Raw genomic sequence first — 6,953 nt, 5'->3', positions numbered from 1 at the left:
TGGCAGCTAGGTGGTGCAGTGGAAAAAGCACTGGCCCTGTATTCAGGAGGACCTGAGTTCAAATCTGACCTCAGACACTTGACACTTACTAGCTGTGTGACCTTGGGCAAGTCACTTAACCCTCATTGCACCACAAAAGAAGAAGAAGAAGAACAAGAACAAGAACAAGAAAAGTGACCAAATTTGTCCTACAAAAGTCAATCCTGGAGGCAATACAATAAGAAAGATACTCAAAGGTCAATTTTCATGAGATTTCTAAGCAGGGACATTTCAACAGAATGGAAAAGATCACAAATGGTACTATTATCTATCAAAAGGCAGCCAAGAATACATAAATGACTTCTGTCCCACATGCCTACATCCTTCTTTTGGGGAGTGTTTTTTTTTTAAATCAGTGAGATATCCTTGATGAAAACATGATGAGATATCCTTGATGAAGAGAAAAACTAAACTTTTGCAAATGATTTTCTTTAAACAGCCCACATTTTCATAGTCACATGAGTAACTAAGAAACAGAGAAAATGAAAATCTACTGTATTCCCAAGATGCTGATTACAAGAAATTATTTGACTCAGTAGAGTGTAATGCAATTATAAAGGGTCTCATAACACATATTAAGATAACACAATATTCCCTGACAAATGTGTCTTAGAGATAGATTTTTTAAAAACTATATTAAATATCACTTTCAAACAAGAACATGCTCCCTCACTAAAGGTGTTTACCACTGTCCTGTGGAATCTCTAAATGGGATTTTTCCCTTTTGAGGGAAATATTTTTTCCGGATTTTTTTATTTAAGAAAGATATATCAGTAGCATTGCATTCTGAACACAATGGAGTCTCTTCAAAAAGATTCATAGTCGGGCAGCTAGGTGGCGCAGTGGATAGAACACCGGCCCTGGAGCCAGGAGTTACCTGAGTTCAAATCCGACCTCAGACACTTAACACTTGCTAGCTGTGTGACCCTGGGCAAGTCACTTAACCCCAATTGCCTCACTTAAAAAAAAAAAAAAAAGATTCATAGTCACACAGAAGAGATCAGCCCATCTGTGGTGGAAAAACAAAATGGATGAAGAACTTGTATCAGCTTGATTATATCATGCCAAAATGAGCGAATGCACTTAATGAGTAAAGAAATCACAGAATTTCACAGTGTAAAAGGACTTCAGTGTTCATCTACTACAAGTCATACCAGAAAGAATCCTCTCTACAACATAGCTGACAAGGGGTCATTCAGTTTCTGTTTGAAGACTTCCAATATCCTGCAGCTGTCTATGTCCTGAAGCAGGCCATTCTAATTTTTATTGTTGTTTAGTTTCCAACTCTTTGTGACCCCATTTGAGGTTTTCTTGACAAAAATACTGCAGTGGTTTGCCATTTTCTTCTCCAGCTCATTTTATAGATGAGGAAATGCAGAGTTAAGTGACTTTCCCAGAGTCACACTGCTGGTGAGTGTCTGAGGCCATATTTGAACTCAGTAAAATTAGTCTTCCTGACTCTAGGTATGGCACCCTATCCACTGCACCACCTTGTTGCTACTATTCTACATTTAGATCACTTTGATTCTTAGATAAATAAAGCATTTATCTCTATATCTCAGGAACCATGCTAAGTGTTGGGAATATGAATACAAGCAAGAAGACATTCTATTCCTTTATAGAACTTACAGGCAGTCCAATGTAGAGCGAGCTGAAAATCTGAGTCAAAGAAAAGAGAGGTAGAGAAGTCATCTGGACAGTCAGGGGCTGAGCTGGCTGGCATGGGGACTTCCTCAAATGGAGGTTCTAGGGAAGAACTCACAAATCATAGGAGTAGGCCATAGTGGTGAAAGCATTGCCAGGATGAGAAGGCCACTGGATTGAAGGTGAAGGATTCTGTGGAACTACAAGCTGAGCCAAGCTTGAAGCATTGGGAAGATTCTCCTGACATCAAGTCTAAGTTTTCCCCTTTACAACTTCCATCCATTGTTCCTGGTCTTGTCCTCTGGGCCTCAATAGAACAAGTCTAATATTTCTTCAATGCGACAACCCATTAAATACATGATTATATATATCATAGAGGGGCAGCTAGGTGGCACAGTGGATAGAGCACAGGCCCTGGAGTCAGGAATACCTGAGTTCAAATCCAGCCTCAGACACTTAAAACTTACTAGCTGTGTGACCCTGGGCAAGTCACTTAACCCCAAATGCCTCATTAAAAAAAAAAATAGTGTATATGTATCATAGAATTCCCCTTCCCCCACCTGAGACTGAATCTTTTTTTCTCCAGGGAAACATACCCAATTTAATTCCTCTATGACAAAGACCCTTCAGCATCCTGGTTGCCCTCCTCTCAACACTTTCCAACTTATTGATATCTGTCTTAAACTTTGGCCCAAACTGACCGCAACATTCCATATGTGGACCAGAGTACAGCAGGATTACCACCACCTTATTTCTGGGGGCTAATTCTTTCTTCCCAGCTATCAGCTCTGAACTATGTCACTTCCAAACCAGTCATCTTCCCTACCTTCTCCTCAATGAAACCTTGGATTCTATCCATGAGAACAACCAGAGGCTCTGATAGATGACCTTTCACTTTCTCTTGCCTGGAATTAGGCCTATACCTCATTTCCTTTCCAAATCCCGATGCCCATTCCTTCTGACTTTCCAGTTCTCCTTTCTGTATTGTCTGCAATTAGAATGTATGCTCCTTGAGGGCAGAGATCATCTGCTTTGCTAGTATTTTTATCACCAGCACTTAGCACAATGCCTGACATACATATTAAGAGCTAAGTGTTTTTTCTTAATTCCTTCCTTCCTTCCTTCCTTCTTTCCTTTCTGTCTGTAGCCTAAGTATGACACTAGCTTTTTTTCTATCCCATCAGCCAAATTCTTTTGAAGCTTGTTGTCCATTAAAAGCCTTGGGCCTTTTTCAGGAAAAAGAAAATTCTAACTATGCCTCCCCAACTTGTATTTGTCTATCACACAAATATCTTAGAAACTTGTTATAGAAAGACAATAAGCTAGACCTAGAACTGAACAGGAGATCAGGCTACACAGCATTTAGAAAATTGTGGTGTTTTCAATGATCTTAATACACAGAGCTTGCAAAAGTTCATCTTTGATACCAATATACTCTTACTGATGTGATTTAACTGTAAATAATGAGGGAGGGAGGGAGGAGAGAGAGAGACAGACAGAGAGAGACAGAGAGAGGGAGAGAGAAATTGTCAGATCCGAGGTAATTACAGTAGTTGGGGCAGGATAGGAAACTAAAAGGAGGTGAGTCAAGGGTGTATGTTCAAGGCATTGCACAACAATAGGCTAGAGCTCAGATCAGTCACTGATGTGGGAATGAAACCAGGTGAGTACTGTGATGTTTAAAATCTAAATTGTGGTCGCCTTAAATTAGAAGCTTTAGCACCAGTCCTTGGGCATTAAACATTTATTAAAGCATACAGATATTCCCATGGAGTTCAGAAAGTTAAGAAAAAAGCCTATTTAGCCTAGAGTTCCAGCCTGGTCTGGTTTTTCCTCAAGTCCTCTGCCACAAGCCTGCTTCATTCATGAACTCTCTCCAGCAAACTGATTGTGGAAGCTTTTTATAGATCTGGAACAGAGGCGGTCCTTACACACTGCTTCAAGCTGATTGGTTGGCATCATCCAAATCCATTGGTTCTGAAGGCGTTTTCAAGGTGTGATTACAATCCAATTAACTCAGGTTACAGGCTACTTCAGAGTAGGCTAATCAGCAGTTAATCACTCTCACTTGATTCAATCAGTCTAGATTAATCTCCAGGTGGGTCTTTGAGTATCTGTTAAATCTCATTATTTCATCACAGTACATACCTGTAAATTTTTGGCCATGCCTGAATTCCTCTGATCAGATTGGGAGATTAAGGAGTTGAGGTTTTCCTCAATGCTGGTTATTGTCCTAGGATAACTCATATCTAGCTCTCTTCCACTATTTTCCTTCCCTCCTCCCCATCCCCACCTTACCCTTCAATTTGAAGGCAAACTCTTTTGGCCAGAGCTATTATGCTGTGGTACTATGTCCACAACTAGGTATGTCTGGAACAATGTACTAGGTGCTCTAGAAGATAAGTTTAGATAAGATATGGTTCTTTCCCTCCTGGAACTTAGAGTCTAGTTAAGGAGAAAGGCACATAGCTAAGCATGTTTATTGTAATATTGCCATCTGTAAGGAGCTAAAATTCTAGCTAAACTGTCTAAAAATCTATTGAGTGGTCACCATAAATCAGAAGCTTTAGCAAGAGTATAGACTTTTAAGTATTTATTAAGGAGCATAAGAATTTGGAGAGGAGAGAGAAAGAGGTAATAAATCTAACTATTTCTAAGAAACCCCATCATGCGACTTCTCCAAACCGAGGTCAGGAACCCAAAAGACCCCAAATGCTTCCTTCCTCATCCCAGAAGCCTCCTCTCCAGCAGGAAACAGGGCTGTCTACATACACAGCCACAAGCTAATTGGTTGGCAGCCCTGATTGACAAAACTAACAGGCAGCTCTACTGCTGCAAGCTGGTCAGCTTCCAGATGCCAGGCTGACCTTCAAAAACCTCAGAAAAAGTCACTTCCAGACACTAACACCGCATGACTTGTCCTTACATGGCTTCTCCTCATGGTGGAGCTTCCCTACAGTATCTCTCCAGCAGGGGACATCATTCCAATTGTCACATTATGCTTATAGATATTAATGGTCAGGTATCATTTGTAATCTTTCTATGTCTTCTCATCCTAAATTATTCCTATATAGACCACTCTATAATGTCTCCATAAGTCATCTAACCAAATACTGGAAGTCTTTTTTGGTTCTTTTAATATTTCATGGCTAACCAAGCAGTTCTTGGGCTCTTTATTATTCCTCATTCTTGCTTCATAACAAGTCCATCACCTTTAATAGATATCTTTCACAACATTCTCATGTGCAAGTTATTAGCAGACCAACCGTGCCTTTTAGATTATTTGCTATTTTGATTATTTTTGAGATCTTGGTTCTCACAATTCTGAAATGTTTCTGAGAATTATCTGCAAATTGAGGATCACACTAATGATGGGGTTAGTAATCAACAGGAGGGGCAGCTAGATGGCACAGTGGATAAAGCACTGGCCCTGGATTCAGAAGTACCCGAGTTCAAATCAGGCCTCAGCCACTTAACACTTACTAGCTGTGTGACCCTGGGCAAGTCACTTAACCCCAATTGCCTCACCAAAACAAAAAAATACAAAAAAAAAAAAAAGTAATCAACAGGAAAATGATATTTCACAGTAGACCACATCTTTACCATCACAGAATTGACTGCAAGATGTAAAGAATATAAGATCCCATTGTTTGTTGAGTATAAAGCATTTGATTCAGTACAAGAAAGTACTCCCTCAAATGGTCCAATTTCAACAAATATCTTCCATCCATGTAACAGATTTATTCAAGACTGCTTGAAAGAGACAAAAAAACCCTTATACAAAAGCACTAATATGGTAATGTTTTACATAATTGATCGTGTATAACCTATATCTTATTGCTTATCACCTCAGAGAGGGGGGAAGGGAGGGAAGGAAAGAGGGATAGAATTTAGAATTTTAATTTTAAACTAAAATATTTATTATTATAATGAAAAAACAGAAATAACATTATTGGTGGTTCTGATCATAAACATCAGAAGTATAAAGAGGTACAAGACAGGGAAACATGCTCACCAAAGATATTCTCTATCATGATTGAAAAAATTCCATGAAGAGTCTAAGTTAAACAGCAGATTCCTTGTAGATAGTGAGTTCCTGAATATATTCTTCCATTCCTGCTTGTGGATGACATTGCCTTGGTTACACCCAGCCCCAGAGCATTATAGAGATTCCTGGAATGAATATACAACCACACAAAAGAATTTGGCCTAATTGTCCACACTGGAAAAAGAAAGTGGATGAAGAATGCTTGTTGACTGGATTATGACACACAATTTATAGAACTTGTTTATCAGCAAATATATCTGGGGACAGAGTACAATTGAAAAATGAGTTGAACCTGGAATTAAACAGAAAGAAGAGAGTAGACTGGTTCAACTTCATGAAGTTAGAAAACTCCTCTAATGATCCCATAAAACTCCCAGAAACAAGGGCCTATCTTTTTAATAACTGATATTTTGTTCATGTTGTTATATGTCTTATCTTGGAATGCCATGGAAGACAATGATCTCAGGAGAAGTGAAAATGAGTATCAGATAGAAAGTGATGAAGAACTGAATTGTGGGCATAAGCAGGCTAAAACATTAAACCAACTTCTAAGGAAAACTGGAGTAAAAAATGTCTTAAGGAAATACATGATCAAAAAAGAATATGGGCTAGTCACATAGCAAAAGTGAGGGATAACAGGTGGATATACTGAATGTTTCCCTCCTTGTAATATCCAGAGAAAATGAAGTTCAGGCTGAGTGGAATGCAATGTTTCACACCCACAGTCCCCACCTCAAAAAAATTAGAGGGAGAATGCATACTCTTTTTTTTTTTTTTTTTAGTGAGGCAATTGGGGTTAAGTGACTTGCCCAGGGTCACACAGCTAGTACGTGTTAAGTGTCTGAGGCTGGATTTGAACTCAGGTACTCCTGAGTCCAGGGCCAGTGCTCTATCCACTGCACCATCTAGCTGCCCCTGAATGCATACTCTTTTAAGAGCTATTTCTAAAGCTGTCCTTTTGGGGAAAAGTTGTAAGTGGATTGTAACCAATAGCAATGTTCCCTGCTCCACACTATGAATGTGTTATATAATCTCATGCTTCCAACTACATGGTAATTACTGCAGAACCCAAAAGTTTTCTTGGTTCCTCACCCAAACTAGCCCCACCCAAACAGTTTAGTGTTTCACACAAATGACTAACTTTATGATGGCTTTGTATTCTTTCTCAGTTTCTTTTTTTCCCTCTTACCTCTGTCGCACCTAAAAGTAACCACATTATAGG

This window comes from Dromiciops gliroides, chromosome 1 (assembly GCF_019393635.1).
Source record: "Dromiciops gliroides isolate mDroGli1 chromosome 1, mDroGli1.pri, whole genome shotgun sequence".
Taxonomy (NCBI): Eukaryota; Metazoa; Chordata; class Mammalia; order Microbiotheria; family Microbiotheriidae; genus Dromiciops; species Dromiciops gliroides.
Note: the sequence above shows the minus strand (reverse complement) of the source record.